Here is a 19,527-nt window from a genome sequence, read left to right on the forward strand (position 1 = left end):
AAACGCTTCGAATTTGTAGCGAATTGTGAAGGGCAAATCATTCACAATGATGTAGAGTTTTAAAAGTTTTGGGCAAGTTAATAGAACCCCGAAGCAGGTTTTCGCCTGAAGTCATGGTCTGGATCTGGTGAGACTGGAGGAAAATTTGTATACATTTGTATTTGTCTTGATGAATTCCAACAAGTATTGCTCACAGTTGAACGCATTAAAAACAATGATCCAGAATGCTCCCAGTAGCGATAGAAATGATCCAGAATGCTCCCTAAGGAGCCCATAGAAGCACCCTAAGGTGCTTCTATGGAAATCAACATCGTTGTTTATTGTATTGTTTCGAGATTCGCAAGCACAAAGTGCTTTATTTCATTGTATGATTTTTTAACAAATAGAACAGCCAGCCAACTTTAATGAAAATACTCTAGAGTGTTTTCACAAGTGATATTTTGGTATGAATATGGAGATAATATAAATAGAATTTGGAAGAAAATAATGAGCTTCAAAAAAAATGCTGAAAGAAAATTAACCCTTTCTCCTACAACATCGAATCTCACTCGTGGTGTACTTGAATAACATAGGCGCTAGAACGCTCAGCAAAGTGGTGAAATCACTTGATGTGTGACGTATTAAATAATACGGGAAGGGGTTAAAACAAATCGTAGCTATTAATAAGGCTATCATTTTTAACAAAAAAACATGGAATGGAAAACAGAAACAAACTAGGAGTAAAATTTAAGCGAAAAACATTGAATTTCATTGATTTTTTTCCGAAAAGTGGAGGAATGTTCACGTGGACAACAGGGGGAGAGGTATGAAGAATGTCCGCGTTTGTCACGGAGGGGGGGTGTCTCAAATCATGCTTTTTCTGTCCATGTGGTATGTGGACAGCCCCAAGCGTGTTAAGTTTTAAAATCCTGCATTTTTATTTCTAGTTAAATCTATAGCATATTTTCGACATAGCCACAGTTGTTTATTCATTAATATCAACAGGCCTGAACATGAGTGCCTTAATGATACCTGATAAATTAATAACTTAAAATACTTAATCTACTTAAAACTATGCCTAACTGGAAACTAACTTTCGATCATGGATTCGTGTGGCTTCGACAGGCAGCACTGTATCGAACGAGTATATAAATTATCACCTCTACGCACGCATAACAATGATGGCACTTGAGGTTACGAGTGATAATCCTCTGAATGCCAATCCAAGTACCAGAGATGAAGTAGCTTCTTATTTTTTCATTTTGTTTTCCTACACCCGCTTCACCGCCGCTGTGATCGTGTCGGATATCAAGATTAGAGTTGAGGCGTCCCACAATGCAATTTGCTGCGCCCTGCTTCCTAGCACTACTTAGCACGTGCTCCGATCTTGCGGCGGCATTCGATCACCGCCAGTGCCGTCACAACCGATTCGGCGTGAAAAATATATACTCAACTGTTTAGCGTGATATTGATAGCTGTGAAATCTGCGCTTTACTGCTTCCACTCGCACTCTGTCCGCACTGCTCAGTCAGCGGCGAAACGTTCGAGTCGTTGGTCAAGTGCAGTGTCGCGGAATCGCGGAGTTGGAATCGCGACGATCATATCGTCGGTGTCATCGCGGTTCGTTGTTTATCATAGCGTAGCGATTTCTTTCTTCCTTCCTTCCTTGTCGCGCGGATATCTTTGCGAAACCACCACAATCAGCGGGTTCCACTTTCAGCGGCGTTCCTTCGGCATCCGGCCGTGGACAGCTGATTCTGCTGATTCGCGCGATTCTCTGTGTGTTTTTTTTCGGTGTGTTGGTGTTGTTGTCTTCTTCATGGAATGATCATCGAGGATTGCGGTGCGAGTCTGAAGATCGATAGCACAGAGTGAGGAGCCTTACGAACGATTGTCGACGATAACGGGTACGAAAACCACGAATTCGAGAAAGGAAGCATAACTTTCCGAACCGGTGCGCAAGTGAGCGGTCAATTATTCAGTGCAAATTGGTTGAAACAGACGTTGCATTAATTACTGTTCTGTTTTGATTCTGTTGGTGATAATGAAAGTAAATAAATGAGCCATATAGCCGAGTGTGGCTCAGTGTGGTGATAGGCACGAGTAGCGGCAAGTGGTAATGATATTGATGTTATTGTTTCGAGTAGTTCCGACTGAGCCCCAAGGGAATGCCAATGACCAAGGCTCGCCCAACGAGCTCAGTTACTGTGAGCGCGCTAATCTAGGTCACTGGCAATAACTTCTGGTGCAATTATAGGAGGAGTAAGTCAGCGACGTATTTTTTTCTGTTCATAGTTTGCTCCACCTTAATATCGACCACCATCGGATGAAATTCTCTATTTTTATATTTATTTTTAGATTGACCGTATTAAGCTAAAGCTAGTTTTTTCGTGTATTCAAATTAGAAGCTCTTTTCTATTCAAGGTTATGAATTTTTGCTATTACTCCACAGTTGGTTAACAGTTCGAAATTTTCTCTCATATCAATTTCAACTATACCACCCGAAACACTGTTATCTACCTACATAACTATTCTATTCTACAATTGAAGCGAGCACCGTAATCTTTTGATCATTACCACACTGGGGATTTACATGAATATAAAGAAACGTGAGCACGGGACAAACCTATCTTCCATTGTTTCTATAAATAAAGTGTAGACTAAAATAATAAATCAACTACTGTGTGAACATATGGCACACTTTAAAGTCGGTAATGTTTCTAAGAAACCCCACTCGACGACAAAAGGAAATTCTTCAGATGAATACCAACTGAGAACGTCCCCTGCTGTTATTATAGCTGCGATCACATCTTTTCCGAATCTTGGTACGCAACAAAATCGACCTGTTTCTGAAGCGGATGGTGACTGGCGATGAAAAGTGGGTCACTTACGACAACGTGAAGCGCATACGGTCGTGGTCGAAGCCCGCTGAAGCGGCTCAGACGGTGGCCAAGCCCTCTTTAACGGCCAGGAAGGTTCTGCTGTGTGTTTGGTGGGATTGTCAAGGAATAATCTATTATGAGCTGCTTCCCTATGGCCAAACGCTCAATTCGGACCTGTACTGCCAACAACTGGACCGCTTGAAGGTAGCACTCATGAAGAAGAGGCCATCTTTGATAAACAGAGGCCGCATTGTCTTCCATCAGGACAACGCCAGGCCACACACTTCTTTGGTGACTCGCCAGAAGCTCCGGGAGCTCGGATGGAAGGTTCTTTTGCATCCGCAGTATAGTCCGGACCTTGCACCAAGTGACTACCACCTGTTTTTGTCCATGGCGAACGAGCTAGGTAGTCAGAAGTTAGCCACAAAAGAGGCCTGTGAAAATTGGCTATCCGAGTTTTTTGCCAATAAGGAAGCGAGCTTCTATAACAGGGGTATTATGAAGTTGGCATCTCGTTGGGAACAAGTCATCGAACAAAACGGCGCATATTTGACTTAAAACAGATGATTGTAACTAATTTTATGAACAAATGAAAATTCAAAAAAAATACCGCAGGACTTTTTTGACAGCCTAATATTATTCAAATGGTGAAGTCCAACTACTAGCTAAAGCTTATGCGTGAGCAAAAAATTGGCATTCAAGAGCCAAGGACCGATTTCACGCATTCGCCTCTTAGGTGATTTTATGGTTTTCGGAAGACTCCAACTTTGGCGTCTTTGCGACTATAGTAAATAAAGTCCGATTGAGCTAAAATGATGTATAGTGTATTTTTACAAGGGAATCAACATTTTTCAGGAAGTCCTATTCGTAAATTTGAGATGAACATTTTCATTGGCACTCTAATTTACTCATGCATTTGTTTTTCAACCGAAATAAATAATAATTAGCTAAACACGTTTTTAAAAATTTGTGGTGCGATAATATCATAACATGTGAAGATTCATTTCCTTTTCCTTACTATGTTCATGATTATTCGAATGATCATATTATATATGATTATTGAATTATTATTTTTTGACGTAGAACTACGTCTTTCAGGAAGGGTGCCAAATCAGAAAACAGGTCACGTTTTTATGAAATAAAGTTAACGTTAATAACTATTTTCACTGTGAACGAATTCTCATGATTTGCATACCAATCGAATCGGATATTCTCTAATATTTGTTTGATATACTATACATTACAATTCGCTAAACTCTAAACGGTTTAAATTAATGAAAACTGGAAGAACTTCCTTTTTTCCCATACATTTGTACTGCCGATTTGTGTGCTAACATTACCCGTATTTCGAATGCTTATAAATCGAACATTTCATAACAGATCGGAAAGATGTTCGCATCAATTGATAGGAAATATGTAAACGCGTCTACCACAAATAATAAAATATTATTTATCATGAGATGAACAATTTAATAACTGTAAAATGTCTAGCGTTATTCAAACGCCCTAACTGCCAAGTTTTGATTGGCCCGATTTACGGTTTCCCCAACACAGACTTCAAAATCGATGTCCCTGTGGAAACCCCCCTGCAAATATACATGCAAGTCGGGGGTATTTTTTTTCCCACCGAGCTGTGTTTCCCGAACACGGACTTCAAAATCAATGTGTCTGGGGGAATACGCTTTGCAAATACATGCAAGTCGGGAGTATTTTTTGGTGTTGAGTACTTTTGTACTCGCTTGTCGTTGTGCAGACCGGAATATATTTCCCTAAAACGTACTTTTAAACTGAGAAGCCTGGGAAAATCATCATTTCAGATACTAGAGGTGAATTAACTTTCGCGGCTCGAGAACTATGTACTACGAAAACATAAAAAGTTCTCGAATAAAAAGGTTTTTTAATTGAAGCGAATCAGAATCAAACTTCGGACAGAGTGAATTCGAATTTGGGACACTCTGTTTCCATAACGTTTCTTGTCATTTTGAGCTCAATTTGTATTCCTGTACAATTGCTAATGCAATAGGATCCTCAAACATGCGAAAATAACAACGATTTTTCCTGTCTAAAAGTGTACTGCAACCTTCCATGTACACACAAATGTCTTAAAAATTACAACCATTGATGGCTTGTAAATTTGAAACAATTTTCAACAGCCTCTTTTGTGATGATTGGAACCATTTACCCCTTCCCCTATTTTCCACCATAATGCTTGTCGTTTATTAATGTTTCTTCATGTTGTAGCTTCATGGTTTGAATCACCTTAAGAATTATATTGCCTAATTGATAGTTACATATTCGAATTCAAGTTATTTGTTGTTCGAAGTAATGAAATAATTCAAGGTTATCCATGAAGCTTGAATCTTGATTATTAATTGTTGTTATATAGTTTCCTCTATTTTGTCATTATCCTTTTGTACCTAGTTTTTTTCTTCTTTTTGTTTCCTCAACTTAGCTAATGTTTGATTTTTTTTCTTTTCGTTTGAACTCAGTTTCCTTTTCCTTTCCTCAAATTTTTGGCGCTTCGTCGTTTCAATAAACTTCTTCGCAGGTTCTACGTCTTTATTCAACATATCCCATGACTCGCTTGTGGCCACTGCAGGAGTAACGTGAGGCGCACTTTTACCGTGAGTTGATGAGTTGCAACGGCAACATAGGGAGGGTTCAACGTTTCTTCTGTTAGAAGTTCATTCAGTTGCACATTGTCCACTAACTATCCAGTTTCCCTCATATCTATCTGCTGCTCTGTAGTTAAAAAACATGTGGATTATTTATACAGGATTCCAGATTTTTTTGGGCGTTATATGAATCTACGCTTCGCTTCCATAATAAACCTGAAAACTCACAATGTAGTGCGGAAAAAGTTCGATTCAAATTTACTTACATTTTATTTTGTAATTTTTTGAAGAAAAATTTCATTTTACAAGATTATTTTTAATATTCAACTGCGAAACACTTACCAAGCAATAACAGTAAACTGATAACAATGATGATAATTGATAAAACACGAGAGAAACTTAAATATTGACAGTCAAACACAAACGATAATGAATAGTGTTGTTGGATTTTGACGATTTATGTAACAATTCAAATGTAATTCTCATATAAAATGATAGTGAACCAAGGGGTTACTCTAAAGAATCAATTGTAATATTTATTTTACAGTCATATCATCAGGGCATTAAGCATTTCAAGATATTATTACAAAGTGTCCGAAATATGAAGCTGTCCGTAATATGATTCAGAACGGTATATAAATCTACTGCGGATAATTGAAACAAATTGTATGGAACAACCTTTATTCTAGCCCCCTACTCTACCTAGCTACGTTCAATTTTGTTCAAATGGTCATATTTTTAAATTATATTAACATTTTTTTTACTGGTACTGGTATGATCATATAGCAGGCATGCTGGGTACACGAGCGAAAGAATTTAAAAGAGAATAAATCAATAATAAATATATATAATAATAAAATAAGAATAAAAGAAATAATTTGAAAGCACAGAACAAAGTCATGTAAAAATGGGAATGCTTCCAATTTTTGTCGTTTTAAACTTTTTACCGACTGGAAAATCATGATGAACATCATATCGAACTAATCTTATGAGAAATCATGATTCGATTGGTATACAAATCATTAGAATCCGTTCGTAGCAAATATCTATTATTAATAATATTAATAATGTTAAAAGGATTTTATGAAAACGTTACATGTACTCTGATTTGATCAAGCTTAAAACCCTTCTTAAAGGTAGACATAGTCCTACGTCAAAATACAAAACACAATTTAAAATGTTGCACTGATGTTTAATTGCGTTTTAAAGGTATTTTTATTTGCCGAACATTGCTCCGTTCAATATATATATAGTTTCACTTGTTGCGGTCGATGCTGCATGGATCAGCTGAGTAGTTCTGCACGAAAAAGTCGGAGTAGAACACCGCCGAATCTGCGTAAAGTTATTATATATGATTCCGTTGACAAATTATACACTACCTTCGAGTTAACAATTCGGGTTGTCTTCTTCTTTGATGGCACTAACGTGCCTAGATGATCTTTCCCGTCTCAACGTAATATTGTTTGCGTCGTTTTCATTAGTGCAGTTCGGCTGAAAAGATTATAAGGTAGCACAGTAAAACTATTTTTTTTTGCAAACTTAAATTTTATTATTCAACATAATTGCCTTCGAGGGCGATTCGAGAGTGATTATAGCGATCTTGCAACTTGATACCATTTTTACACTACTCTTTCGGGTTTTCCTAAAAATAGGCCTCAGTTTCGGTAATCACTTCATCATCGGTCATAAATTTCTTGCCAGCGAGCATTCTTTTCAGGTCTGCGAACATAAAATAGTCGCTGGGTCCAAATCTGGAGAATGCGGTGGTTGCGGAAGCAATTCGAAGCCCAAATCATGCAATTTTGCCACCGGATTCGAAATTCGGATTTTTCGATTTTTTTTCACAATAACAAAAGTTGCTCCACTCTGAATGCTGTGACTCACGAACCAATCAACCAATTGCTGTCAAATTTTGATACGTATCCATTGAAAGATGGTGCTTCGTTATAGTCGAATAGATTTTGGCAAGAGGCGCCATCTAGACGTCAACCTTATGAACTTTTCAGCCAAACTATTAGTTGAGATTTTTATGCAAAAATTACACGTTTTTATGCATTGTTTGTATTCTGAATGACAAATTCTAGAATACCACAGCGCAATTCGAAATAGTAATGTTTGACGCTAATCACGGGAGCACGAGCATAGTGTGAATTTTCAAGCAGGTAAATAGTGCTATTCATCGTTTCACCTGGCTGCGCCCGATCTTGACCAGCTCCGATCCAAAATAATCCACCTCGACGTACGTGAATAGGCGTACAAAGGGTTGCAATCTTTCCTTGGGTAGAGACAATAACTGGGGCTTGGAGATCATGCGAAACATGCAGTTCTATGTGACTATAATAATAATAATAATATAATAAAGGATTCTGAGTTTGGCAATTATTTCGGTGATAACTGTCTCGCGATTCACGCGACGGAATTCAAGGTGGCAGATGTCTGTAACGAGAGCAGTTATTGATTGTTCGGGAGAACCGCTGGATATTTGGCACATCCGATGCAATTCTAATACAGTCACGCATTCGGAAGATTCCTTGCCTATCCACGAGAGGCCACGTTTTCTAGGTGGGGTTCGATTTAGACGATTTCGTCCACCGGTTGAACCTGGAATAACTCAAGAGTGGTATATGATTCCAGTGGACCTGGATCCTCTGCACCACTTCGTGGCTCGTCACTATAGGCGGCTGAAATTTGCGTCCTCTCAACCAAGTTGTTCTTCTTCCTTGTTCCTTCAGGGTGGGTCCGTTCTTTCATTCTGTGGCAACGTCTGCCACGCTGTATTTCGGTTGAATCACTAAGGGACAGAATTTCTCCGTTTTGAACCGAGACAATGTTGTGGATCGATGGTTAGATCGCATCCACGAAAGCACCGTTGTCGAGTCACTCCAGCGTCTAGAGACCGGAAACGTGTGGTATTGTTAGAAGGGAGCTTGGAGACGAACTTCAAGAACCGTAGTTTGAGCTCAAGTCTTGGGGTTCGTCTTCTAGCTTCCATCCTAGAGTAACACGGGTTCAAATTGATTGTTGGCCTAAGCTGTCCTTGAAGCCCAGGTTGCTTGGCGGCTGACTTTCCTATGGAGGTAAAGGCAGGAGATAAGTCCTGGTAATTCGAAGAGGCTCATAACGTCTTCTAACACTTCTCGCTTGGAGAGAATGTTTGTTGCATCCACGATAGCACGAAGATCATCTCGAAGGTTAGTTATGCAAGCAAAGCAATCCTGTTTGGAATGCCATTTTATCCCATGAACAGACTCGAATATGCGTTTTCTTTCCAGGATCAGATCCTTTAGTTCACCAGCAGGAATTTTGCCGATTTCCTTAAGGAATCTCATTGACTTTGAGCAGCAGCTTTTGATGGACCAGCATCACCTCCTTGACGACCTCCACCGTTCCACGGTCATGAATCTGCCTAGATAATTGTCCTCGTATCATTCAACATTCATGATGAAAACCTGAATCGGATCGGAACAATTGTCCTTTCCAACCTTTCCAGGCCTTACAAGGTTACTTAGCGTGGCTGTTGAGACATGTCCGGCAAAGAGCCTTTCGGTGGACTCGTTCCACCGTTCAACTAAGCCAGATTCACTGGATGGTCGGCAGCGGGGGTGAACGTAAGAGAGAGAGATGACACGCGTCTGTACTATACCTTTCTCCTTTCTCTTTTGTTCACCCTTTCATATCATTTGCTATTGACATTATTCTTCCCATGAATCCAATGAACGATGTATCTGATTGTATTTGGTTCTATCCGTTCTATTATGGGAGATCCAGATAATCTCGTCACGAACTCCTGCGCTAGCACCGGGTCAGCTGAATACAGAACCTGATTCGCCGCCTTCAGATGATCCACGAGGTTCATATGGTCAATCCGAGCTATTGGCGGTGGTGCTGTTTAATCTTGGTGCGTCGGATCAGGCGGTAACCGCGGAATTACCCTGGCAACTGAGGGATCGATTCCTGATCGACATGGTACAAAGCTTCGGTTATGCTTCGTTTGTTCATTAGCAGTTTATTGATGTTAAGGCGTTTGATGAGGCACCTTCGGTACTTCGGGCATTGCTGATCAGCGCTCGAATCGATGTTCAGGCTTATAATGGTATATCGGCGGTGATCTTCCCCATCGGGTCGACTAGTATTGGCTCATTTATATGGGTTCGGTGGGTTCGGTATCGGCGAAAGATCTGCTTTTCCTAAAACGGTTCGCGTCCAGTGTTTTGGGACATTTGTCCAGTTGGATCGGATACCCTTTGCTGAGTAACGCGAATCGATCCTCCTCTGCAACCACATTCACTTATTTGATGAGTGATATTTTGGTTTTTCTCCTGAGAGTTGTCGTCGAATCCTGACTTCCTCTTTCATCAGGGCTTCTCTCTTCCAGGCTACGAAGAGCTTCTTTCGCCGCTTTCTTGTTAATTACCACCTGAGCTTTCATTACCTGTTCATTGATTATCTGTTTCTCTTCGATCAGTTTCATTTCGGAACACAAACAGACGCACGGACATTGGAAGTCATGCTAAATGCAACCGATGGAGTTTGTTGCGAGTATATGTTCGGGCTTCTTCCAGATCTACGCTCCTAGCGATCAATTGCTCGGTACCCTTATCAAGCATGGTGCAGTCTTAAAACCCTCAAAGATTTTGTGGGGTTGTGTCACCAAAACTTGAAAACAAACGACTTTTTAGTAGTGTAAGCTTCAAGCTTATAGTTAACATATATTAAAAAATCGCACGAATAGAAAACCATGAAATAAAAGCTTAAAAGAATCGTCAGAAATACTTTTGAAAATTTGTTCACGTAATAGTGTTTTAGTGCCATATTTGTTTGTCTTTTCTGCTCACTTCATTCCGAAGAGAAACGGAAAATGGAGAAGAAAAAAAAAACAATTCCTTTCTTTAATGAAAAAAACATTGTATCGAATGAACGCAGTCAATCGGAGAAACCATAATTATTCGGGTCGTAAATTGAAAGTCACCTTTTGCGGACAGCAATGCCTGAGGCCGGTGAAGAATTTCCGCTTGATTTATCCCACCCTTAAAATAGAACGGAATTCCTAATGACTGTCGTTCTTCGTAATGATTAAATGCTATATTTGTTTGAACGAACCAGAACAAGTTAATCGAAGCGGGTAGCGCATATTTTTTACGTCCCAAGAGCGATGAAAATGAGACCAAAACACTAAAATCGATAACTAGATGCAGCTGAAATGATGTTTTTCCAATGTCGCAAACAGAAGCTCATTCATCAGTGCACTGTGTCAATATCTCATGTTTATTTCTTATCGTAAGTCCGTAAACGGTGTCGGGTTCGACCGCCACTCGAATCGACAAGCCCTATGGCAGTGAACTTGGTATTTTTGGAGAATCTAGAAGTACTCTCCAAAGCCGTTATCTGTTCGTTCAAGTGTCCGCTCGCTTCCCTCCACTCGTCGGTGGTTCTGTTTAACACCTCAATGGGAGCAATAATATTCGCGATGGATTGCTGTTGGTTATCTTCCTCCTCAATGATCACAGGAAAGTTTTGCCTTCTCAAGGTAGTATTTACTTGCGTCAATTTTTCAAGTGCTCTGAAGAGGTTTCGATGCCAAGTATCGCGCTCTAATTATTTTTCGAGTGACAACCCCAAAGATACGCGCGTATACCAGTGCAAATCGGATGTGCGTGATGAGCACACAGATGCCTTTTGTAATCAAGTTTTACATTTCACATTGAACCCATCCCATCCGAAGGTAAATTTCACCGTATTGTAATGACCTCATTTGCAGGATTGATGAAGGTTAACGATCGCCTTGTAAACAGTTTTTTGTGGCTTCACCATAAGCTGAAATATGAAAGCTTGCGATAAGACAGAATGTACGTTTAGGTTCGGATCCGGAGGAAAAAAAAATACCGATCATGTGATCACTCGACACCGGGGGAATCCTGGGCTGTGTTGTGTTCAAGAAGGAATTAGCATGCACAATGTAAACAGACAATTTTCATTCATGTGCTGGCGCAGTGCTTTTTTTCCTATATTTGCCGACTTTTGCAGTGGAAATAATTTATCACTCGATCGAATCGTGACAACATTTATTGCAAGCTGTGAGTCCGTCGAATATTGTGATTTTTTTTCTAAATTAATATTCATAATGTCGAACGCATGCCGAATAACGTGAGCTGGGAAGAAATCAACGTTAGAGTTAGAGTGAAAAGTTAATTGCGTAATGCTCGTGAAACATTAAGACCACACATTGCAAGTTAGATCAGGGAGTCAGTGCGGTAGTGTGATTACCGACTGTTCTGTGCGTTTTGTGATTGTTCATATTCCACATTTATCTCCATTACAAGTTGCCATTTGTGGAATATCAAATTCAATTCCCAATCGGTATTTTTCAATGGGGATTTTCTTTTGCAAAAAAAAACCCTTGAATTAATTACGTTGCCCCTGAGAGATGAGATAATTTACCAACATCACATGAGTGGTAGAGGTAAATTTTTTTCTCAAAGATGAAGTACCAAGCGTTTATAATGTATACCTATAAACATGTAAAAAATAAGGTATAATAAATATTGTTAGTACAATTTTACCCTACATCTAGTGAACTGTTCTTCTAGTCTTCTTGCTGTTCATATTGATAGTTGTGAGAAATGGCTTTAAGTTTTCACACGTCAAATATAAAAAACAGAAGAATTGTGCCCGACACACAACCACTATTAGTTGTTAGGCTATTTATTGCATATCGATTTTGAATATGTTTGAAAATTCCATTATTAAACAAAAAAACGGGTTATACCTATGATATAACCGCAAGGTTGACGTAGGACTGCCGTTGGCTTAGTAATCAATTGTATTTCTTCAATTAGCAATATTCCCACCTCGGATGTTCCTAATTGGGTACGATATCGCCGCTGTGCAGAGCTATCTTTTGTGTGTATTGAACCAATTATTGATTAAACTAGTGAATGAATGAAACTATTTACGAATTCAATTGCAAACAAATCCCAATTTAAACCAATTTATGCATTATAGTTATCAATTTATGTAGTAGTTATCGTAGCAAATAGTTATCAACATTTTGCCTAATCATCAAATGGTATGCGAAGAAGTTCAGTGAGCTAACGACATGAAAAGATATCCTCCAATGCAGTCTTAATCAAGCCAAAGTGTTGCATTTGTACCCGCTTTTGTAGACCGTGTTAGCAAAATGAATTCCGGAGTGTAAAAATGCATGGGGTTATATAAGTATTTGCAAAAATGCAAGCGAGTACAAAAGTACCAGTAGTTTGCATCTATTTGGCAATGCCAATTTCCCCAGGCTCCTTTTTTTTGAAATCTATGTTAGGGAAACATTCCAATTTGCAAAAACGCAAACGAGTACAAAGGTTTTTGCTGCTTGCATCTAAATCGCTATGCCGATTTCCACAGGCTCCATGTTTTTGAAGTCTGTGTTAGGGAAACATTCCGATTTGCAAAAACGCAAGCAAGTACAAAAGTACCCGCTATGCCAATTTCCCCTGGCTCCATGGTTTTGAAATCTGTGTTAGGGAAACATCCATTCATTCCAGCGATCATACCTCAATCGTTGCGCAGTCATAACTGAGTGGATTTCCGAGCGGCACTCGGTTTTATACCGATTGGTGTTATTTCAATAGCCTGTTTTGAAAGCAAGTTTAGGGCTATTGATACATGTTTTTGGATCAAGAAGTAACAAGCATATAACGCGTAGACATTTTATCTTTCGAATGAAGTGTTATCATACCATTTCGTTCAGTTCTTTAGGAGCTATTAACGCTCAAAATCTCGTTTTCCGGCATAACGCTTTCGTTTTCGAAACTTTGAACGTACACTCCAGTATAGAAATGAAAGACGTAGTCCTACGTCAAAAGAGACCCTGGAAAGGATCGTTTGATTTGATTGTTGGGTACTGCTTGCTCACCCCACAATTACAATTACAATTGTTGCGATGATGGCAGTAGGATGTTGATTTTAATATTTGAAAATTTAAATAATTTGTTTCAGCTTAGAAGCTTTTTCCAGCAAAATTGCTACCAGATATTATTACACTTACACTTATATTAAACGTTTCGAATTGCATGATCGGTTATTGTAATGGCATTTCGCGAAGCAACCAATATGTCGAATCATATTATGTACACTCGATTCAGCTCCGATGCACACTTACTGGATTGGCGCTAATATTGCGAGGATAAAAATTCTGCACCGTATCCGGAAAGCATAATGAATCAATTGTGTGATTCTTTCATTTTTGCCCTCGCCTGAGCAATACACAAGCTCAATACATTGCAATATTTTCCTTCTCATGCACTGACATGAATCTAAATCTAGAATCTGAATCTTAAATCGAAAATCCAAATCTGGAATCTGATTTGGGAATCTGAATCTGGAATTTGAATCCGGAATCTGAATCTAAAATTTGAAGCAAGAACCTGGATCTGGAAGCTAAGTCTGGAATCTGAGTTTTGAATCTGAGTTTGGAATCTGAATATCGAATCTGAATCTAGAATCTGAATCTGCATTCTGAATCTGGAATCCGGCTCTGGAATCTGGAATTTGAATCTGGAATCTGAGTCTGATTGTTCTGAATTAAAGATCTGAATCTGGAATCCAAATCCGGACTCTGAATCTGGATTCTGAATCTGTAATCTGGATCTGGAATTGGAATCTGGGATCGGAGCTGAATCTGAAATCTATCTCCCAAATTTGGAATCTGAATCTAGAGTCTATATCTGAAATCTTATTCTGAAATATGAATCTGGAATTCCGAATCAGGACTCTGAATCTGGATTCTGGATATGGAGTCTGAATCTGAAATCCGAATCTGGAATTCGAATCTTAAATCAGAAATCTAAATCTGGTATCTGAAACTGGAATCTGGATCTGTATTTTGAATCTGCATTCTGAGTCTGGAACCTGGAATCTGGATCTGGAATTTGAATCTGGAATCTGGGACCGAAGCTGAATCTGAAATCTAACTCCTAAATCCGGAATCTGAATCTAGAGTCCATATCTGAAATCTTATTCAGAAATCTAAATCTGGAACTTGAATCTGGAATGTGAATTTAGAATGTAAATGTGGAATCTCAATCTGAATTTCTGAATCTGGATTCCGAAACTGAAATCTGAATCTGGAATCTGGGATCGAAGCTGAATCTGGAATCTAATTCTTAAATCTGGAATTTTAATCCTTGCCAAACCGATTTAGTGGTTTTCAGATTTTCGTCAAAAGTGATAATTTTGTTTTTTTTCGCAAAACGGTAGACCCCTTTTTTCTATTTTCATAATGATGCTCTTTTTCATTTTAGGGTGGTCCGAAAAATCCTTTTTTTCCACTTTTTCCCAAAAAATGCCTTTTTTCTAACTATTTGAACCACTGAACCGATTTAGATTATCGACATATCATATTGAAGTTAATGAACTATGATTGAATTTCGAACTTGCAAATAATTTTATTATTTTATTTTTCGTAATTATCGATTGTAGCCATTTCTTATTGTTTTCGTGGATTTGGACTAGAGGGCGCTATATTTTTAAAATATTTTTTTTGAAAGCTGATGATTTTTTACATAACATATCTCGCTATTAGAGGCTTTTTTTTCGTTTTTGAGTTATGATTCTTCAAAGTTAACCGGTGGTCCGAAAAATATTTTTTCCTCTTTTATCCAAAAATAACTTTTTGCAAAAATTCATGACATTTGGACTACTGAACCGATTTAGATGATCGGCATATTAAAATGAAGTCAAAACCTTCTTTGAAAATATCACAATTGCGGGAAGATTGGATTCTAGTCGCATAAGTCTAGTCTAGTCACATAGGAATATTGAACAAAGACTTAAAACATGTTAAATTTGCAAAAAAAAACTCGAAAACGAAATATAACACCTCTCTGATTTTCGGATATATTTTGTGAAAAGCATAGCATTCCAGAAAAAAATATAAAAAATATAGCGCCCTCTTTCTTCAACCGAGAAAACTATGAAAAACTAATTCAATCGATAACTGCAAAAACAAAAATCCAAATTTTTGGAAAAAGTTATATTTTTTCAAAGAACACTAACTCATAAGCTTCAATTTGGTATATCTGTCATCTGAATTGGTCCAGTAGTTAAAAAGTTATGAAAAAAGGGAAATATTTGTTTTTTCGAACCATTGGTTAACTTTGAAAAATCATAACTCAAAATCGAAAGAAAACATCTCTTTGATTTATAATATATATGTTATATAAAAAAGCCTCAGCTTCCAAAAAAAAAAAAAATATAACGTCCTCTGTCTTTAACCTAGAAAATTATGAAAAACTAACTCAATCAATAGGTACAAAAATGGAAAGAAAACTAACTCATAAGGTTCAATTTGATATGTCGATCATCTGAATTGGTCCAGTAGTTCAAAAGTTATGAATTTTTGTAGTGGAAAAAAGGAGGAAAGTTTGTTTTTTTCGAACCATCGGTTAGCTTTGAAAAATCATATCTCAAAAAAAAAACCTCTCTGATATCGAGATATGTTATGTAAAAATTTTCAGCCTTCAAGAAAAAATATTAAAAAATACAGCACCATCTAGTTCAAAGCCATGTAAACAATACAATCAACTACAATCAATAATTACGAAAATGGAATCCATTTTTTTTGTGAGTTCAATAATATTTTTAAAAGTCTAGCTCATTGGCTTCAATTTGTTATGCCGATCATCTAAACCGGTTCAGTGGCTCAAAAGTTCGGAATTCATAAAAAAAGTCATTTGTGGGAAAAAGTGGTAGAAATTGATTTTTCGGACCAACCTAAAATGTAAATGGGCACCCTAATAAACATATACGGGTCTAATGTTTTTAATATAGATGAAAATATCCCCTTTGACGAAAATCTGAGAACCACTATATCGGTTTGGCGTGGAATGGCTGTATATATAAATCTCGTGTCACGGTGTTTGTGGTCGAACTCCTCCGAAAATTTTCGACCGATTTTGATGACATTTGTGTATAATGGTAAATCACACTTGCTCGGATTACAGGATGACTATCACGATATTGTCATTAATCCTGAGAGAACACCAGCTCTGCCGTAATTTTGCAAAGTGACGCAAGCGCCAGAGGGAAGAATTTTCAGTACGACATTGCATGTATAATCAGCTTACGCGTACATTACGAAAATCTGATCTGTTCAAATTGTGTACACTTGATGGAAAAACATTGCCATCGACTTGATTTTTGAAAAAAATGCCGTTTTATTTAAGCTATTTTACCAACGCCAATTTGTTGTGGAAACAGCAAATTTTAATCGCTGTTTCCACAACCGATTGGCGTTCATCCATAAATGTATGCGAGAATCTGTTTCCAATTATTTTATCCAAAATGCTGCCGTTGAGCGGAGCATGAGAAAGCATCAGGGAGAAAAGTTCCACACATTTTCCGACTTTGTAACATGCGTTGAACAGGCTAACATAGTTGAGAACCCGATTGTAACAATTATAGACAGTACCATTTTTTTCCAACCCAAAATACAATTGAAAACATTGAAAACATAAGATAATCCCGTCCAGAATCATCCGATGTAAAGCAGATACAGTTTATGCGAGTATGTTTTAAGTTTTGTTACAAGATGCGTTTCGATGGAGGATTTATAAAAGTGCAGCTTTTCACCAAATCCGACATTTACCCTTCAATCAACACTCAGCTTCAATCCATCCGAAAGAGAAATGAGCATGTGAGAAAGTAAACAGCGTCAAGAAGCTTTATCGCTTGATACCTGAGGATAGAAGACATCATTGCCATAAAAAGACATCAATTCTGGTAATCAACAATTAAATTGATGAGTTTAAACTAATTAGTTACAATTTTTATGTGCAATATGTGATCGATCAAGGATATTTTTTTCCTTTGAGGTGAGTTTGATTTTATGAATTTAAATATTTGACGAGATTTATAAACAGAGCAAAGTACATTATTTGTAGTTCTGAAACAAATTTCTATTATAAATGTAGCACTGCATGGGGATGGACTGTTTTGGATTAAAATATTTGACATGACGAACTTTTCGGAAAAGTGATTTTCATTATGTTAAACGTTCATTACGGAAGATGTTTTTATGTGAAATTTGCTGTCCCTGCTAATCCATTCTATGCTATCAGATCAGATATAAATCACTTCCTATCATAATTAAATCACGTCACACCATAGGGAAAATGGCGCTTGCGCCACATCACAGTGGAAATGGCGCTTGCGCCACTCCGTTTTTAGGCTTTTATGGGGTCATTTTTTCACATTTCTGTAAAACTTCGCAGTTGTTTGAAAGCATTTGGAATTCTTCATCGATCTATAACAAAAAAAGGAAAATGTCAATTTTGGCGCTTGCGTCACTTTGCGAGATTACGGCAGAGCTGGTGTGTAGATTCAATGCACAAGCATTGCTGGAATCATGATAGGTGACTGCACAGTGACGTGAGAAATTGTGATTCGAAGAATTTATCGTTGACACGATTATTAGTTGCATTCTGAGTGACAGGCTCTAGAATATGTGTGACTATGGTGCAAACCAGTGCAAACTTCTTTGGCGAAAAATCTCCCGGCCGTCTGAAGGGACAATACGGATATTGCATAAAAAGTAAACAACGGGATCCCGCCACAGCTACTCCTTTTATTATGAACATCATTTCTCATTTTTAATGCGGTTAGACTCAAACAAGAGAGTGCACTCGATGAATTTTTGTTTGTATCAAATGATGATTCGACATGGTCAGAACAATTCTACGATGTCAAGAGCTGCGCCAACAATTCTTGACCAGACACAATCGTAGAATGCGGCGTGAGGAAGAATACATTCACTTGCGAGACGCTATCATGAGCAAAGCCGACACAGCCTTTGCTGTTACCATGCAATGCATTGATATTGATAAATGAGGTCCGGTCGGATTTGGTCCCATATATTGCTGGAGGTATTCGGTTGAATGAAATAGGAGATGATTACCGCATACACACATCTTTAGTTTGGTTAGTCGGCAAATTAATTTGCTCAGAAAATATTCTGAAATCCGATCGAGTCAGAATTACCCGAACGGATCGCAATTTTGCATTCTGTAATCCGTTTGACTCAAGTCCAATCGAGTTGTGCAAATGTGGTAACCTTGCCAGGCTTTTAAAACAAAAATTATGTATGAACAATGATTCTTATTATGGATAAAGTTTTGACGGAAATGCAAGTTAATTTACTATGTCTATGTCTATGTCTTCTAAGTATTTGAATAATATTTGCACAACTTGATTGGACTTGAGTCGAACGGATTCTTCTTCTTCTCGAATGGCGCAAACGTTCCCAGTGAAAAAAAATGAACGAAACATTGGTCGCAGTCTCACACATGCGTAATTCTCGAGCCAACCAGTCAGCTTTAAAATCCCCGCTCCTCTGCCGTAACGATCATTCTCATTCAAACCGTACACCACATCAGTTCGCATCACAACACATCAACAAACCAACACAAGCAGCCATGTCTGGACATGGCAAAGGAGGAAAAGTGAAGGGAAAGGCAAAATCCTGCTCGAACAGCGTTGGTCTCCAGTTCCCCGTACTTGTATCCGCCAATTGCTCCGCAAGGGTAGCTAGGCCGAGCGCGTTAGTACCAGTGCACCAGTTCACCTAGCCGGTGTTATATAGTTTCGGCCGCCGAAGTGATCGAGTTAGCTGGCAAAGCTGCTCGCGACGATAAGAAAACCCGCATTCAGAACAGAACTCATTCGGTTCGGTGGACATCAAGACAACAACAGGCAGTCGCAGCGAGTGGCAAACGCAATCGCAAAACGGCAGCAGGTAGCAGAAGAAAAAAATTTGTTCTTAATACAAACTGCTTTGGTGGCAAATCCAGAACAAGGCAGCATCGAGGGCGTTCGAAATGTTTTTTTTTTCAAAACCACGAGTGCTAAGTTTTCTAAATTGGAACCATTCCATAAAACACGGCGCTTTTCAGGGCCATTAAACCTTCCAAAAAAGAGTTTACGAAATACAGTTCAATGCTTTCTAAAACAATATCCAAAATAATAATAAAACACAAATTGATTTTTTCATAATTTGTTTG

General features: G+C 38.3%; 1 protein-coding gene across 4 annotated transcripts in view; it reads left to right on the forward strand.

Annotated features, from left to right (window-relative positions):
* LOC129764702 (chloride channel protein 2) overlaps window positions 1-19,527 on the forward strand; it is a 151,566-nt gene that overhangs the window by 22,810 nt on the left and 109,229 nt on the right. Inside the window, exon 1 of one of the 4 annotated variants that reach the window (XR_008741271.1) lies at window positions 1,516-2,241. The exons of 1 other annotated variant lie outside the window; for it this stretch is intronic. The gene's annotated coding sequence lies outside the window, so the exon portion shown is untranslated. Of the gene's footprint in view, window positions 1-1,515; window positions 2,242-19,527 lie in introns of those variants that run through there. 2 more of the 4 variants (XR_008741282.1, XR_008741290.1) reach the window with 2 other exon arrangements.

Source organism: Toxorhynchites rutilus, chromosome 1 (genome assembly GCF_029784135.1).
Source record: "Toxorhynchites rutilus septentrionalis strain SRP chromosome 1, ASM2978413v1, whole genome shotgun sequence".
Classification (NCBI taxonomy): domain Eukaryota; kingdom Metazoa; phylum Arthropoda; class Insecta; order Diptera; family Culicidae; genus Toxorhynchites; species Toxorhynchites rutilus.